Source organism: Lotus japonicus, chromosome 6 (assembly GCF_012489685.1).
Source record: "Lotus japonicus ecotype B-129 chromosome 6, LjGifu_v1.2".
In the NCBI taxonomy this organism is placed as follows: Eukaryota; Viridiplantae; Streptophyta; class Magnoliopsida; order Fabales; family Fabaceae; genus Lotus; species Lotus japonicus.
In genome coordinates, this window is record NC_080046.1 from 29,763,738 (window position 1) to 29,783,153 (window position 19,416).

Consider the following 19,416-nt stretch of genomic DNA (forward strand, 5'->3'; position numbering starts at 1 on the left):
GTGAGGTAGAGTAGTCTCCCTATAAGCCTCCTATATGAGGAAACATCTTCATATGGTTGCCCCCAATCTTGAGATAATCTGGAAGATGGATCAAGAGGTGTGCTAACAGGCTTGCTACCAAGAACTCCTGAGTCATGAATCAAATCTAGACAGTATTTCCTTTGACACAAAGAAATAACCTTAGAAGAATGAGCAACCTCTAACCCAAGGAAATACTTGAGAACACCCAGATCTTTGATCTTAAAAGCAGTGTCCAAGGCTATTTTAATCTCTGTAAATTCATTCATAGAATTCCCAGCTAGGATTATATCATCAACATATATGAGTAACACAGTAAAACACTGGCCTTGACGTTTAGTAAACAAAGAGTGGTCAGAATGAGCTTGCTTATAGCCACAAGCAACTAACAAACTAGTGAGCTTGGCATACCATTGCCTACTAGCTTGTTTCAGGCCATATAAGGACTTATGAAGCTTACATACTTGGCCAGAGTCAACACAAGAAACCCCTTCTGGTACCTTCATATATACATCTTCATATAAATCTCCATGAAGGAAGGCATTATTGACATCTAGTTGATGTAAATGCCAATTGTACACTGATGCAAGTGCCAAGACCATTCTGACAGTAGTGAGTTTTGCCACTGGTGAGAATGTGTCAAAATAATCCAGTCCCTCTATTTGATTATAGCCCTTAGCTACTAATCGTGCCTTATATCTCTCTACTGTGCCATCTGCTTTTCTTTTGATCTTATACACCCACTTATTACCAATGGGAACAACATTAGGAGGCAAAGCCACTAAACTCCATGTTCCATTAGCTTCTAAGGCAGAAAGCTCTAAGTTCATTGCATCTACCCAACATTTGTGTTTGGAAGCCTCAGCATAAGTATTTGGTTCAGACTCAAGAGACAAAGACATGACATATTTATGATGTGGGATAGACAAATTAGAAAAAGACATGTAATTTGAAATAGGATATTTAATACCTGAAGATGGTGGAGTAGCTTGGCAAGAGGAGGAATGACAAATATAATTCTTGAAGTGTGATGGTTGATGTCTAGATCTTGTATACCTTCTTATCTGATCAGGAACATGAGATGTTGACAACTCAGGTGAAGCAGATGCCTGTGGTGATGTAGACTCAGCCAAAGCAATAGGAACTATCAAGTCATCCAAAGAAGTAGAAGACCCTACAATACCAGAAATCTCTGATGAATTTTCAGGACTAGAACTCTCTGAAGAGAATGAAATCCCAGTACTGTCAGTCATTGGTGTCATAACAGACCAGGTCAAGGCTTCTGCTTGATGATAAGGAAGTATGTGATCATAAAAGATCACATTTCTGGAGATACTCATGGCTCTACTGACCATATCCAGCACCACATAACCCTTGGTTCCAGATCTATAACCCAAAAATACACACTTTCGAGCTCTTGGATCCAATTTGTTCCTAGCATTATGTAATGTGGACACATAACACAAAGAACCAAAAACCTTGAGATTTGTTAAATCTGGTGGATTGCCATATAGGAGCTCATAAGGTGATTTGTTATGCAGAACTATTGTTGGGACCCGATTAATTAAGAACACTGCATGTTGAACTGCATAATTCCAGTATTGTTTAGGTAATTTTGACTGAAAAAGTAATGCTCTTCCTATGCTTAGAATGTCCTGATGTTTTCTCTCTACTCTCCCATTCTGTTGAGGACACTCTACACAAGAAGTCTCATGAACAATACCAGTAGAAGCATAAAAATTCTGAAGTGTGAACTCAGGGCCATTATCTGTCCTTATGGTCTTAACACTAGCACCAAACTGAGTTCTAGCATACATCACAAAATCCTGAACTTTGGATGGCACTTCTGATTTTTGTTTAAGCATTATTATCCACAAGTATCTAGTATGATCATCTACAACAGTTAAGAAATATTTATGACCATGAACTGTTGCAGTTGAAAAGGGGCCCCAGATATCAAAATGTACCAAATCAAAAGGTTTCACAGCTTTATTCATACTTAAAGTATAGGACAATCTTTTCTGTTTTGCCATATGGCATACATCACAAACTAAGTCATTGGCTAATGCCTTATTTACATGAATATATGGATGAGACCTAGACATAGCTACTAGTTTGTCTTTAGACAAATGTCCTAACCTAAAGTGCCATATTACTGAGCTAGGTATTACTATAGAAGTATCTTTGGTAGCTGTAGCTGTGTTAACCTTTGATGACACCTGTGCTTGCTCCTCCTCTAGCTGGCTCCTTAGACCATCAACCATCAAGTAGTACAAACCATCCTCTTGCTTAGCCAAACCAATCATCTTCTGGGAATTGAGGTCCTGTATAAAGGAATGTGAGTAATAAGACAGTACAACACAAGATAAATGCTTACATAACTTGGAGGTGGAAACAATATTGAAACTAAACTGTGGAACATATAGAACATTTCGAATTGATAACAAGGGAGAAAAAACAACAGTACCAGCCAAGTGTGCATTGACAGTGTTACCATTAGGTAGCTGAACAAGAATAGGCTTTATTTTGGAATATGAATGGAAAAGATCCAATGAGGAACACACATGATCTGTGGCTCCTGAATCTAATATCCAGGAGTTACCACCTTGTGCAGAAGTAGAATAAGAAGATAAAATAATGGTTCTACCTTTTCCTTTGATATTAGTAGTGTCATGTGCCTTATGCTGAGCATGAAACTGATTAATGTGATGTGGATTCTCATGAATCCTCAACTGATTGATATGTGATGAACTTGCAGATTAAACATCAGATGGTCCTCGGATTAAACTGAGCAACTTCTGATATTGCTCTGAAGTAAAGCCTGGGAAAGATGGTGCAGGAACAGATGAAGAAGCTGAACCAGAATTAGAAACTGAGCCATGAGAAACTGGACTTGCATCTGATTGTAAAAAATGACTGTCTTCATTCAAGAGAGTATGATCACCATTATAATTGTCCTCAGACTGAAAATTATTAACAGAACCAGAATTATTGGACCTGAAAGATGGTGGAGGACCATAAATTTTGTAACATGTATCAACAGTATGACCAATTCTGCCACAATGTGAACAAATTCTGTTCCCTCTACCATTGCCTTGGTAATATCCTCTTTTGTTTCCTGTGTTGGAAGTAGGATTAGAACCTCTTCCACCATAATTCTGATTTCCACCATAATTGTGGCTGCCTTGTCCTCTACCTTTACCATAGCCATTCCTAGAATCAACAACATTAAGCATAGACCTTGATTCATTCACACTTTGTCCTAAATTTCCTGAACCTGATTGTCTCTCTTGTTGTATAACCATTGAAAATACCTCATTAAGTGATGGTAAGGGTTTCATTAGCAGAATTTGTGAACGAACAGTAGAAAATTCTTCATTGAGTCCAGTCAAAAAACGAATTATATAATCCTGATATCTATAAGACCTAGCATTACCCTGGCATGGACATCTAGCATTACAAATACACATAGGCAGTGGCCTAAAAGCATCAATCTCTTCCCACAAAGTCTTCAATTCAGTGAAAAAATCAGTCACAGTAGATGAACCTTGCTTCAAATTTAAAATTTCACTTTGCAATTCAGAAATGCGGATCAAATCTACTTGTGAAAATCGTTCCTTCAACTCATTCCAGACATCAATTACATTCTCAATATAGACTAAATTCTATGCAATTGAAGATGTAACAGAGTTCATAATCCAAGTGTGAATTAGGTTATTGCACCTGTCCCAAGCATAGTAGAGAGGATGATCAGCTTCTGGTACTGGAATGCTTCCATCTACAAAACGAAATTTGTTCTTGGAACTCAAAGCTCTTCGCATCGAACGCTGCCATGTCTGGTAGTTCGCACTCGTCAACTTCGGTGAGACTGAAACTGTGGAAGGTCCATCTCCTGGATGAACGAAGTACGGGCTCAGAGGATCAAGCGAGGGATCGAGGACTCCATTGTTGACACCTGAAGATTCAGGTTGTCCATTGTTGTTCTTTTTTGCCATGAATCAGAGAAACGCAGCAGAGCTCTATGAATAGAGCTCTGATACCATCAGAGAAAACGCAAAACAAAGAAAATATATGAAACCTTATTGAAGAAGATTGAAAAGTAAAATTTACAATACACTATATCTATTTATACTATATACTGTATGGAACACCATAACTATCTTACTACTCCGCTATACCCTATTCTATCCCAATTCTGTTTTGCTTAGCTGTCAATTTGTTGTAACTGCATTGCTGAGCTGTACTGGACTTATAACTGTGTTGCTGGGATTTTCTTCTGTGTTTATAAACCGCGTGTGCTCTTCTTCTCCACTACTTGAATTATCAATTTGCTTATTTAATAAGTAGCACATCTACACCCAGATCCTTCATGGTGCATTTGGAGAATCTGGGTTGCTGAATTTATTGTGGACTCTTTTCTCGATAATTTCTTGCGACCCAGAGTTGATTCAAATAAGGTCAAAATGGCTTAAGTAGAGGAATAGTTGGTCCTTTGAATCCTTGCACTGGAACATTGGCAAGCACGTCAAGCTTCATCTTAGGAAATGTTGAGATAAAGCCATAAAGCATGTTTAAATTTGCTTGGTTTTAATTTGTTTTATTGGCTTAATCATAAGTGTAAATTAAGTCATATAACTTTTTTTTTTGCCATGTCAGCTTCATTTACACAGTCAGCACGCTACATCATCACTCGCCGGAGCTCCAAGCTCCGGCAGGGACTGACTCCATATGTTTTTTAAAGAGAGGGATTTAATCCACAAATTTTTCCGGTCAGGAACCTGGTTCAGACAGCTACACAAAGATAGGGACTAATATGAGGATTAAGCCCACATATATATAGTGGGATCCACTTCCTTGTGAAGTAACTCTCACAGACTCTACTAATGTCTTTTATGAAAGAGTAATACAACGAATCAAACTGTTGAATTATATTACATGATGATCAAATATATCAAATTTTAGATAAGATATTCATATATAGTTATCCAATCTCATAGTCGATATTTACTCATATTTAAAAAGTTTGCTATCAATTGGAGTTTTTTTATTTTTATTTTTTTTAATGAAGTATCAGTTGAATTTGAAATGTTATAGAATTTTGTTTTCTTGATCTACTTAATTATAAATTTTAGCTCAAAGGTTTTTCTTTTGAACGTCTTTTTAGCTCAAAGGTTGGATTTCAAATTCATATTCTATAAAAAAATATTAAGCGCGATAATTTTGGCATGAATTACTCCTGGAGTAAGTTAATCCCGACCCATATATGCACACTCATATACATATCAGGCCAAAGGGAATGGTTGAGATAAAAAGAACCTACAAATTCAACTATTAATGGAACATAGGACTTGTATACAAAAGTTGTAATCTATTACTACGATGAGTTTTTTCCTCAGGTATAAACATGAGATTTCCAGGAATATATAACGGTTACTTTACATTCCCAACTTACACAGGTGAATTTAAAAAAAAAAAAGGCCCAAAAAGAATAGAAATACCTGGGCCAATCTCCCTAATGCAAAGGCAGACATTTCTCTGAGCTGAATATCAGGAGATTGAAGCATTTCTATCAAAGGTCGGATACCGCTTCTGTCTATGTGAACCTAAAAGAACCAAGTAGAACAGATGGTAAAAACTAAGGGCAAGGATATATAATATATGATGCATCATCACAACAGTAGTACCTATTACTATCCATTATCCTAAGACCAACAGAACATTTATTTAACAAGTAAATAATATAATTCAATCAAACTTGGAAATTCGAGTTATTAAACATTTGCCACGAACTAAAACTCAGTAGTAAATTCTGTCCTTTCTGCCTATCTTCACTACTCAATCAACAAGCATAAAAGTGGAGTACGGTCTCTTCCTTGTTAACCTCCCCACCATCTTTTTCTCTTCAGTACAAGTAGAAAATATATATAGTAATTAGTAAATGAAACAATCCAAACTTGAAAAATCAGATTTTGAGTTAGTAAACAGTTGATCCCGACTAAAGTTTTGTCATGGTTCATTCCAGCCCTGAAGTTTAAACATACCTTGCAGTCTGAATCAGTTGCTGCAAACTGTCCAAGTAACAAGGCTGCTTCCCTCTGGCTTTCCGAGCAGCATGATCTGTTAAATAAAACATTATTAGAATGCATTAATTGAGAGATGCTTTATTAGGAAGATATCTTATATTATTGCCAGGAAACACAACAATTTGAGCACATAGTAGTACCGATACAAATTCAGGGTACGAGTGAGGGGGAGAGGGAAGGGGCATTGGCCAGATAAAATACCTGAGTAATCCAATAACTGGTTGTAAAGCTCCAGCAAGAAGAACTTCTTTCTTCATATTAGGAGAAGAGTGGACTAGGTTTCCAATGATACCAACCTGTAATACAATCCAATGCATTGCATGTGCAAGATAAGAGATACACATAGACAGAGCTCAATATTCATGCAAAACCTAGCATTTATAATTTAAATTTGCCTAGTCATACCGATTCATAACGAATAGCAGCATCTTCAGAACGCAGCATTAGAATTAGAGTTGGAAGAGCATTGCATTCAACAATCTGGCAAGTCATGATGTTGTGTGACTACTAGTATCATATTCAAAACCGAATTTTCAACAATGGCCACTTACTTGATTTTTATTTTCATCGTTTTTAAAAACTACGGTTCGCAGTGCACCAGCAGCTGCTCTTTTCACCTTTGTATCAGCAAATTCTAACAAATGAACAAGTGGTGGAATTCCACCTTCCATCCTACAAATAATTCAAGATAATATTAAGAACATTATCCAAACTAAGTTTAAATGTATGGTAGTGCTTGAAGAAGCAAACCTGAAACGGGTCTTAATGCTGCTATTCTCATGAGCAAGATTAGTAATGGCATCTGCAGCTCTACGAATGAGACTATTAATAGCACGAGAAGTTAAACCATTTTTACGTCTCTTTAAATGATCAACAAGATGTGTTAAGGCACCACTGTCAACAATGAGCTGCTGATGTTCTGGCTGTAGAAAGCATTTCAAGTAAGATAGTAGTTTAGCAATTATATGTTTTTTTAACCGATGAAGATATTTGTCCAAAAGAAAAAGTTACATCGCAATTATATGATATATGTAGGTATATAATACAAAGTATTGTCAAAAGTGACACAGCCCTAATCATGGCAGATTGGCATGTGAGTGAGTATGTGACAATACAAAAGAAGGAAATGACATTATTAGAAGATGCTACAAATTTCTAGAAGTTACTATATGATACCATTGTAAAACTAGAAAAGTCTAGACTATGTGATATCATGTAAAATCTAGAAGCTCTCTAGATTGTACTAATTATAAAGAATGTTTATGATGAGCCTATAAATAGGCCATGAACCATTGTAATTGATTAGGAACAATCAATACAATTTCTTCCCAAAGTTAACCGACTAGTGCCACTATCTCTTCAATATACCTTGGCCTCCAACAACATAATTATATCCTTTCAACTACTATTTCAATTTCTAACAATGGTATCAGAGCTACGTTCGATCATACATTGGGCGTAGTTATATTACCTCCCTACTATTTCAAAACTATCCCACCTACTACTAAAAATTTCCCTTGCACTTATAACCCACTTCCATAATTTTTCTAAGCTATGGCTAATGCCTCCCAACCTTCATCTATCACTGTCCCTATTTTCAATGGGGAAAACTATGATTATTGGAGTGCAAAAATGAAGACATATTTTTGCTTCCAAGACTGTTGGGATGTCGTAGAAGAAGGATATACTACTCCTGTAGATACTTCAGCTTTCACTGCAGCACAAAAAAAAGAGCTGAAGGAGAATAAGCTCAAAGATTCAAAGGCGCTATTCACTTTGCAACAAGCAGTGACCGACGCAATTTTTCCAAGAATTTTGGGTGCTAAAAGTGCAAAAGAGGCTTGGGATACGTTAAAGGAGGAGTTCCAAGGTAGCGACAAGGTACGTGCCATCAAACTACAGACTCTAAGACGAGATTTTGAATTGTTAGAAATGAAAGAGTCTGAAAATGTTAAAGATTACTACTCTAGAATTAAGGAAATTGTAAATCAAATGAGAGCATTTGGGGAAGATATTCTTGACAAGAAAATTGTCGAGAAAATTCTAATTACTGTTCCCCGGAAATATGACTCAATCGTGACAACGATTGAACAAACCAAAGATCTGTCCACCCTATCAGTGACAGAACTAATGAGCTCTCTTGAAGCATATGAGCAAAGATTGTGTAGGCATGATGAAGATACACTTGAAAATGCCTTCCAATCAAAGCTCAAATTTCGACAACAGAATAAAGGATATGGAGGAAAGAGGAATATTTTCTTGGGCATCTAAGAAGCAAGCTACAGTTGCACAATCAACAGCTGAAGCAGAGTATGTGGCAGCTGCTGAGGCAACAAGTCAAGCAATATGGCTACGGAGAATACTCGAAGATATGGGAGAAAAACAAGATGGACCTACTACCATCAACTGCGACAACAAATCAGCAATCGCAATGGCGAAGAATCCAGTGCATCACAGCAGAACAAAGCACATAGCAATTAAATATCACTTCATCAGAGAAGCAGAGACATCTAAAGAGATCCAGCTTGAGTATTGCAAGACCGAAGAGCAAGTTGCAGACATATTCACAAAGGCATTACCGAGACCAAGATTTGAAGAGCTACGCACTATGCTTGGAGTTAAAGAAATTTGCAGAAAGGAGGAGTATTAGAAGATGCTACAAATTTCTAGAAGTTACTATATGATACCATTGTAAAACTAGAAAAGTCTAGACTATGTGATATCATGTAAAATCTAGAAGCTCTCTAGATTGTACTAATTATAAAGAATGTTTATGATGAGCCTATAAATAGGCCATGAACCATTGTAATTGATTAGGAACAATCAATACAATTTCTTCCCAAAGTTAACCGACTAGTGCCACTATCTCTTCAATATACCTTGGCCTCCAACAACATAATTATATCCTTTCAACTACTATTTCAATTTCTAACAGACATGCTACTCTATTCACGTCCCATTAACCAAGGCCAAAATAAATCCTGTAATTGACATAACAGGGTACATAAATGAAAGTTTATAACTCAGAAATCAATAGTAATTGATAGGGTCAAGAGGATGCAGAAGCCTCTTATCAGTCAAGTCTATGTTAGACGCAATAAGGGGAACTAGCTTAGTTCTTAATAATTAGCTTAGTGCTTAATAAACCTTGTGGTTAGAGAGACTATAAATAAGAACCCATGGTTCATAGTTAGTTAGCTTTTGCATATTGTTGGGTTGTTGTAACTGAATCAGGGATTCAGTTAGGTAGTTACAGTGCTTCAACTGAATTGGGATTCAGTTGAGCTTCTCTGTTTCTGTTATCTTCTTCTTCCTCAGGATTCTTCTTCTACCAAGCTTTCATATACAGATATTGTTCCAGTTCTGCATTTTCCTCTGAGTTTCTTCTATCTTTGTTAGCTTTTGATTTGCCAGTGCTATCACTGGTATCAGAGCACCGATTCGGTGCCCTGAATTCCACGATTTCCTGAAGCTGCGTATGAAGACTCGAAGCATGGTGCGCAACGTTGAGGACTGGCAGCAAGAGCGTGAGGAGATGCGAATTCGATTGGAGTTAGCAGAAGCGCTTGCGAAGAAGCATGAGGAACAAATCGCTGAAATCGTGGCTAGGTTTGGCCACAATCGCGATCGCACCGGAGAACACTCTCAGGAAGGAATCGGTAGCAGTGGTGAGCGAGTGGATGATACGAATCGCAAGGAGAAATGGAGGAAACTGGAGATTCCGATTTTCGCCGGTGAAGACGCGTTTGGATGGACGCATCGATTGGAAAGGTACTTCTTGTTGAAAGAAGTTAACGAAGAAGAGAAGATGCAAGCAACGGTTATGGCTCTTGAAGGAAAAGCTCTGAGCTGGTTCCAATGGTGGGAGAGGTGCAATCCGAACCCTAACTGGCAAGCCTTCAAGCTAGCTGTTGTACGTAGGTTTCAACCTTCCATGGTGCAAAATCCATTTGAACAGCTTCTGGCACTCAAGCAATCAGGAACTGTTGAAGAATTTGTGGAGCAATTCGAAAAGTTTGTGGGAGCATTGAAGACTATAGATCAAGAATTTGTTAGAGGAATCTTCTTGAATGGCCTCAAGGAAGAGTTGCAGGCAGAGGTAAAGCTTTATGAATTGAATTCTTTGTCAGAAATTATTCAAAAAGCTTTGTTGATAGAGCAAAAGAATTTGTTAGTCAATAAGAAAACTGGTTTTGGTTATGCAAGATCTTCTGGAAATTCCAGAGCCTATCCTTATACCAAAACTGTAACTGTAGAATCCAAATCAGGTTTGGATAAGAAAACTGACTCTGTTGTGAGTAATGGTGCTCAGAGTAGTACTGGACAAAATCTGAGTACAGACAGTGTAAGGAACAAGGGAGAATTTAGGCACTTAACTGGTGCTGAGGTTAGAGAAAAGAGGGAAAAAGGTCTCTATTTCAGGTGTGATGAACCCTATAATAGGGAGCATAAATGTAAAAATAAGCAATTCAGAATGATAATATTGGATGAAGATCAGGAGGAGGATTTAGAGGTTTTTGAAGATTGCATGCATTCTCTGAAATCCTTACATTTGTCATTGAGTTCCATGTCAGGGTTTACAACCACCAGATCTTGGAAGGTAGAAGGGTGGTTGAAGGAAAATTTTGTGGTAATCTTGATTGACTGTGGAGCCTCCCACAACTTTATTGCCACTGATTTGGTTGACATATTTCAATTGCCAGTTCAGGACACTCCTTCATATTTTGTGGAGGTTGGGGATGGTCACAAGGTAAGGTGCAGGGGGGAATGTGCTCAGTTGCAGCTACAGATGCAGCAGTTGGAAGTGGTACAGGATTTCTACCTCTTCACTTTAACTGGAGTAGATATAGTTTTGGGGTTGGATTGGTTAGCTGGCTTAGGGGAGGTCAAAGCTGACTTTGGGAAGCTAGAGCTGACAGTCAAACAGGGAGACCAGTTCATCAAGATAACTGGAAATCCAGCTTTGGCCAAAACTGCAGTATCATTTGGAGCACTAATGCAAGTCCTCAAGGAAGAAGGAGAGGGGTTGTTGATTCAGTGTGAACCACACAAGGGAGAATAAGAGATTCAGAGGGTAGTTTCCACTTCTATTAAGGACTTGTTAGTTTCTTTTGAGGATGTGTTTTCAGACCCTATGGAACTCCCTCCTACTAGAAGGCATGACCATGCTATTCATCTTCATGAAGGAGCTGCCATCCCTAATTTGAGGCCCTACAAGTACCCTCACTACCAAAAAAACAGAAATTGAGAGATTGGTAGGGGAAATGTTGGATTCTGGGGTGATAAGACACAGCATCAGCCTATATTCTAGCCCTATTATCCTTGTCAAGAAAAAATATGGAGGTTGGCGGTTCTGTGTTGATTATAGAGCCTTGAATAAAATTACCATACCTAATAAATTTCCCATTCCTATCATAGAAGAGCTTCTTGATGAGATAGGGGGAGCTACTGTTTTTACTAAGCTGGATCTGAAATCTGGTTATCACCAGATCAGAATGAGAGATTCTAACATTGAAAAGACAGCCTTCAGAACTCATGAAGGCCACTACGAGTTTGTGGTGATGCCTTTTGGCCTCACCAATGCTCCCTCAACATTTCAAGCCCTAATGAATGAAGTTTTGCGGCCATATCTGAGGAAGTATGCTCTATTTTTTTATGATGACATCCTGGTGTACAGCAAGGATGAGACATCTCGTGTGACACACTTGAAGCAGGTTTTGGAGGCTTTGAGGTCCAATTCCTTGAAGGCTAACAAGAAGAAGTGCAGCTTTGGTCAACCTAGACTAGAATACTTAGGCCACATAATTTCTGGATGTTGAAAGTCAAATGCAATTAATTAGCACACTAATTAGAATAATTAGAGCCTGATTTGTACAGCTAATTAGGACTTTTATGTTAATGTTATTAGCATTCATAGAGAGAATATTTTCCCTGATTTTTAGGCTAGAATAGTGCCGAGGTCTTTAGTCATTTGTATTCTATAAATACTGCTCATGTATCATTTTACCTATCAAAATAATATCATACATTTTCCACATGGTATCAGAGCGCGATCTGAACCATCCCTAACCTAGCACCGTCAAGCCATGGGAGACCAAAAATCTGATGAGTCACTCAAGGCGGAGGCTGGATCATCTCCGACCAGCTCACACGACGGGCTTACTCACCTTATCACTGGTCATAAGTTGAATGGCCAGAACTATAACCAATGGGTAAGGCCAGTCACGATCTTCCTCCAAGGAAAAGGAAGAGAAGGCTACATCACAGGAGATTCCAAGTGTCCTGAGAAAGGGGACACCAATCTTCAAAAATGGCAACTTGAGAACAGCCAAGTGATGACATGGCTGCTCAACACCATGACAAATGAAATTGGTGAAAATTTCATGTTCTATGACACTGCAAAAGATATATGGGATGCATTGAAGGAGACGTACTCAGATGTCGACAATACATCTGCTGTGTTTGAGATAAAAAGCATACTCCATGACCTTCGACAGGGAGAATCCTCAGTTACTGAGTATTTTAACATACTCAACAGACATTGGCAGCAACTGGACATATATGAAGAAGTTAAATGGTGCTGTAGGGATGATCAGAAGAAATACAAGGACCTGGTCGGAAAAGAGAGAATTTACAAGTTCCTATTGGGACTAAACAAGGATCTTGATGAGGTTCGTGGAAGGATACTTGGAACTAAACCACTTCCAAAAATTCGGGAAGCTTTCTCAGAAGTAAGAAGGGAAGAAAGCAGGAGGAAACTCATGCTAGGGACATCCATCTCAGCCCCATCCACTGAAAGCTCTGCAATGGCAGCAAGAGGAAACCAACCTCAGCCACCAACAAAGAAAACTCGCCCCTGGTGTGATCAATGCAAGAGGCCAGGCCACACCAAGGAGAATTGTTGGAGTATATATGGAAAACCTCCAGAAGCCAAACAATTTAAAAGCAAGGAAGGCAGAGGAAACACTGTGGTTCACCACCAAAACTCTGAGGTAATATCTAATTCATCACCATTCAGCAAAGAACAAATGGAGACTCTTCAAAAACTCCTTCAGCAGACCATGTTAACTGCAGGAAAAAGTGGTACTGCTGCAGTGGCTCAAAAAGGTAATTTCTTATATGCCTTAAACACTAGCAAAGGAAAAATAGAGTCATGGATCGTTGACTCAGGAGCTTCAGATCACATGACTGGAGACTTAACTTTGTTTAGTAGTTATTCTCCTTGTCCCTATAACTACACTGTTCGAATAGCTGATGGAACACATTCTAAGGTCATGGGTAAAGGATCAGTTATTATCTCCCCACATATTACACTTGAATCAGTTTTATATGTGCCCGAACTTGATTGTAACTTGTTGTCCATTAGCAAGATTACAAGAGATTTGAAATGTGTTGCTAAATTCTCTGATAACCTGTGTGAATTTCAGATTTTGGAGTCGGGGAAGACGATTGGCAATGCTAAAGAGTGTGCTGGACTCTACCTCCTCAAAGTTGAAAAACCAGAAGAATTGAAAACCCATTCTTAATTCTTATGCAGTAGCAACAGTTCCAAGTAGTGAAAATGATGTAATGTTGTGGCACTACAGATTAGGCCACCCAAATTTCATGTACTTGGAAAAGATTTTTCCCTCATTATTCAATAAAAACCAGAAGAATTTTCAGTGTGAAACTTGCCAATTGTCTAAGCATACTCGCAGCCATTACCCACCACAACCATATAAACCATCTCAACCTTTCTCATTAATCCATAGTGATGTATGGGGACCTTCACGGGTTCACAACATTACTGGCTCAAGATGGTTTGTCACCTTCATTGACGATCACACACGGGTCACTTGGGTGTTTCTAATGAAGGAAAAATCAGAAGTTGGGAAGATTTTTGAAGTATTTCATAACATGGTGCAAACACAATTTCAAAGCAAGATTCAGATACTTAGAACTGACAATGGTCGTGAGTATTACAATCTTGCTCTAACTTCCTACCTTCAAAAGGTTGGAATTGTTCATCAAAGTTCTTGTGTAGACACCCCCCAACAGAATGGAGTTGCGGAAAGGAAGAATAGACACCTTCTGGAAGTGACTAGATCAATCATGTCGGCTACTAATGTTCCAAAACAATTTTGGGGAGAAGCTGTCCTTTCGGCCACATATCTCATAAACCCAATGCCTTCCCGTATCCTTGACTTTAAGACCCCATTATCCACACTTCAAACCACCTTTCCAGCCAGCAAAATCCTTTCTTCCATTCCATTAAAAGTCTTTGGATGTTCAGCCTTTGTCCACAACCTCAACCCCCACCGTAGCAAACTGGACCCAAGGTCTATCAAGTGCATTTTTCTTGGTTATTCTCCCCACCAAAAAGGATATAGGTGCTACTCTCCCATAACTAAAAAATTCTACCACACTATGGATGTAACTTTCTTTGAGAATCAAGCCTATTATACCAAAGTTGGCATTCAGGGGGAGCAATCATACAGGTATCCAACTGAAACTTTGGAATACCAATCTTTGGGACTTGAACAAACTGAACCTGCACAAACCTTACCAACCCAAGCCTCCTCTCAACCAGCTGAAACAACACCTAAGCCAATTGAAAGGACAGCAGAAGTTGTAGCAGAAGTTGTAGCAGAAACTGAAAATGATGGAGTTGAAGTTTTAACTTCATCCCAACAGAATCAAGACCCAAAAGTACAAGGAGGAAACTTGAAGACTTATGAAAGGAAAAGGAGGAAGGAAGTAGAGTCGAGCACAACTCCAACGCAGAATCATGAGTCCAACCAGGCCCTAGAAAATGAAGTCCCTACGGGTAATGTTGTTCCTAATTCTGTTCCTGTTAACATGAATGCACTTGACACTGATATTCCTATTGCCATGAGAAAAGGGGTGAGAACTTGTACTCAACACCCTATTGAGAGATATGTTTCATATGGAAAGTTATCATAAAAATACAGGTCATTTGTAGCTGCTGTTGACAACATAGAAATTCCCAAAAACATTCAAGAAGCTTTGCAGAAACCTGAATGGGCAGCAGCTGTAACAGAAGAAGTTCAAGCACTGGTAAAAAATGGGACTTGGGAAATCACCACTATACCAGAAGGAAAGAGGCCAGTGGGATGCAAGTGGATATTTTCAGTCAAATACAATGCTGATGGAAGTATAAACAGGTACAAAGCCCGGTTGGTTGCAAAAGGATTTACACAATCATATGGAGTGGATTATGAAGAGACATTTGCACCTGTGGCAAAACTCAATTCTGTTCGAGTCCTGTTATCTTTGGCAGCAAATCTAGATTGGTCTCTTCACCAACTAGATATAAAGAATGCCTTTCTAAATGGTGAGTTAGAAGAAGAGGTGTATATGCAAATACCTCCAGGACTTGTGTAACACCCCGATTTCCGGGTGTCACCTTAGTAACCAAAAATAAACTCTACGCGGAAAACAGGTAATTTTTTTTCGTTTGATTCCTTTTAAATAAAGCAATAGAAAGTAAAGACATAACCCAACCACTAAACTAACCAATATACATCAAATATAAACATGTACAGCCTCAGCTGCACTCCCACGTCACGCGCACTCGCAGTGACTCCAAAGTAGTGTGCCCGTAGGCAAATAGTTACAGATCCAGAAGTGTGAGTGAGAAAGTTATAATTACAATCCACTGGGAGAAATTCGGCCTCAAAATGGCCTAAGCAAAGACCCCTATGGTCCGACTGACTCACCGTGATTCCTCAGTAAGAGAACCACACAAAAAGTCATGCGTCGGAAACCTACCCTGTCCCAAAAGCAAAACGAATCAGAGCTCTACACAAGATATGACTCCTGCCTAAACCTACCCTCCAAGTACCAAGTCCACTGCGAACTGAAGTTGGCAAGTTGAAGCTCAGCTCCATGCGTCGTAGAACTCCTTTCGTCAGATGTTCACGCTCGTCAGTCCGGTCCTCCATGACCCTTCCCCGGTACGTCGCCCGATGACCCACAAGATAGATCACCCAAGCGGTGGGGGCAGCACGATCCACAAGCTCATACCTGATCCCCCCGAGGGAGAGACCATCGAACACCAGTCGGCCATCGACATCTGGCAGCAGGCCGACCGCCCAAACACAAACATGCAACCAAAGCCAAGGCGCTAGGGTCAACTCACGGAAATAAGTAGGTATACACTCAACATGTGATATAGAGTATAGATATATGTTGATATATATATATATATATATATATATATATATAAACAATCCTAGCATGTTATGGCTCTAACATTGCTTCAATAACCAAACAGCACACAGTTCAAGTCAGAATGAATGTATGCGTGATATGCAATCATGATCCGGATTTGTGACGCGTTCCCGTTCGCCACAAGTGAAGCATTCCCGTTCTTCACTATGGATGAACCATTCCCGTTATTCATCCTGGATGAACCATTCCCGTTATTCATCCTTGGTGAACCATTCCCGTTATTCACCATATGATGAACCATTCCCGTTATTCATCAGTAATGCAAGGTGAACCATTCCCGTTATTCACCATGAAATGCACAGGTGAACCATTCCCGTTATTCACCCGATTGATGCAATATGGTTAGCCAAACATCGAATCGCCCTCACCACATAAGTGTTTAGCTCAAACCCAAACTCACAACAAACCCAAGAGTTAGTGTCGGTCAATACAACACAACTCGGAGTAAGTGTCGGTCAATACAACACAACTCCACCAACAAGAATACACAAGGGTCTAGTGTCGGTCAATACAACACAGCCCAAACAACAAGATAACCCAAGGGATTAGTGTCGGTCAATACAACACAACCCCAACAACAAAACCCAAAGTCAAAGCCAGAGTCAGTGTCGGTCAATACAACACGACTCGGAGTTAGTGTCGGTCAATACAACACAACTCCCACCACAAAACCCACAAACAAAGCCCAGAGTCTGTGCCGGTCAATACAACACGACTCGAACAACACTACCAGGAGTACTAGAGTACTCGGTGACTTTCAATCATCACCATAGCTCACCTTAGTGGCTTTCCCCAATTCCAAAACTCTCCAAACCCACAACCAAAGTCGACTTTTCCCCGTCTTTCGCAATCATTTTCTCCTTTAGGTTCCCTATAATTATTCGTTTAGTAAAAACGTTTCGAATTGGATTAGTCAGGTTATGAGTTTATTTCTCAAAGTCTAAGTCTCCCAAAGTCTCTAATTTTCGAAATTCTAATCTTTCTAAGTTTCCAAAAACCCTCCAAAAGAAGTTTCCCGGGGAAAGTCTAAGTATTCAAACGAATCCCAACAAATGGCTAAGTCTCAAACCCCACATTTGAACTTGCCTAGGGTTGTTCATCCAACCCGAAATATCAAAGATCACCAGATCAATGAATCTCCACTCCGAAGTTGCGTCAAAACGCACAATCCAACAAAAGCACAACATCACAAGTTATGGAAAAGCATCATAACATCAACTCATCATCATAAACAACATCAGATAAAGCATAAGTCGAATTTATCGACGCCTATCATGCAATCATAGCTAATATAGTAAGTTGCCCTAACCTCGAGCTTATCCAACTTCGAAATCACAAGCTCCTTCACTCAAGTGCTCTGAACCTTCCAAAGTTCCTTCAGCTGAACCTCGGAGAAAACAAAGCAGAATCCACACAAAATCGATTAGTTCGATCGCAATACAATACATAAACGATAGACAAAGCATTAAAGCTTCAGAATACGACAATCGGGTACGAAAAGACAAGTGTTCGAAACCGAAACACCCCCCCCTAAAGGAATAGCCCACGGCCTCAAAGGAAAAAGGGCTTCGGCTCTTTTTCTTCGATCAAATCTGTTTACAAGATAGTTTTAGGGTAAAACTAAGGCAAAGAAACTGTCAGAACAATTTTCGGACAATCGGGTCGAAATACGGCTATACAGGGGCATTTTGGTCCAAAATAAAGGCTCAAAACTTCAAAGTTATCAGTTCGGAAAACAAATTTGACAGCATTGATCCTAACGACATCCGTGACAACAAATCCTAAAGGCACGAAGTCAGATTACAGCTTTTCGACAATAAAGTTTCGAAATGTGAGACAAAAAGGGTTTTGAATCAATTTTTCAGATCCCTGTCAACTGGATCACAATCAGCGATTACTGACAGAGGTTTTAGGCTCTTGGGAACCTAGGGAACAAACCCCAAGCAAGAAATCAGAGAAATCGGACAATTTTAGAAAAAGCTCAAAACTGTGAGCACAGAAACGACTTCAGAAACGCAACAGAAACAGTAATCAGAGGTAGGAATCATGCTAGTTACCTCAATACCTAGAAGTAGGGACGAACTGCACGAAGATTGGTCGAGTTTTCGCGAAAAATTCTTCCTCCCTTGCTCCCCTCAAACTCGCGGCCTTGAATGGTGAAATGGAGAAGATATTTTGATTTTCGAGCTATTTATAGGCAGGAGAAATCGCGGGAAAATGAAAATTTCGCGATTCCGATTTTTGCAGCACGTTCACCGAGGAATTCTAAGAGAGATTCTGGCATCAGAATTCCAGAACTCAAAACATATCTCTGACATTTGGGAAAAACGATATCTAAAATCCCAAAGGCGGTGTAAGTTAGTCTATCCCGAAAAACTACTTTTTGCTGTGATGCTCAAACGACAAAACTTTGTACTGGAAAAAGATTGGAAATGTCGAAACAAATCTGGCAACGCAGACGGAAACTTCGTTAGAAGTCCCGAATAGAAAAAGTCTTCATCCATTGCTCGAATCTAGGGTTTCGAAGCAAAGAAATTAGCGTCGGCGGACTTCCGAAAAGTGAATACTATCGTGCATACAGTCCAGAGTTCCGAAATGAAACGCTGGTCGAAGGAAAAATAAAGAGAATCTTTAAATTTTCCAAGGATTCGAAATCTCACTTAAAACGTTGCTCTAAAGCGAAATTAGCCTATTCTGGACACGCTCGCCATAAAGCAGGTGTGCAGACGACTCGCACTAACTCCGAAAGCAACTACGCAACATTCCTCAAGCAATTCCTGAACTTTCTTCTTCATTAATCTTTCTCAAATATCAAACTCCTGTCACGCTTACACTGATTCTACGCGTGAGTCGGAAATTAACTTGTTCTGAAAATCCAGGTCTTACAACTTGAATCGCCCAACACTTCAAACATGGTATGCAGACTCCGTAAATCACTATATGGCCTAAAACAATCACCAAGAGCATGGTTTGACAGACTAACAAGGGTTGTCAAAGAAGATGGTTTTGTTCAATGCCAAACAGACCATACTATGTTTGCTAAGCACTCTATGGATGGGAAGATAGCCTTATTCATTGTCTA

At 39.3% G+C, this 19,416-nt stretch overlaps 1 pseudogene; it reads right to left on the reverse strand.

Moving 5' to 3' along the window:
- Window positions 1-19,416, reverse strand: part of LOC130725184 (ARM REPEAT PROTEIN INTERACTING WITH ABF2-like) — a 53,467-nt pseudogene that overhangs the window by 11,646 nt on the left and 22,405 nt on the right.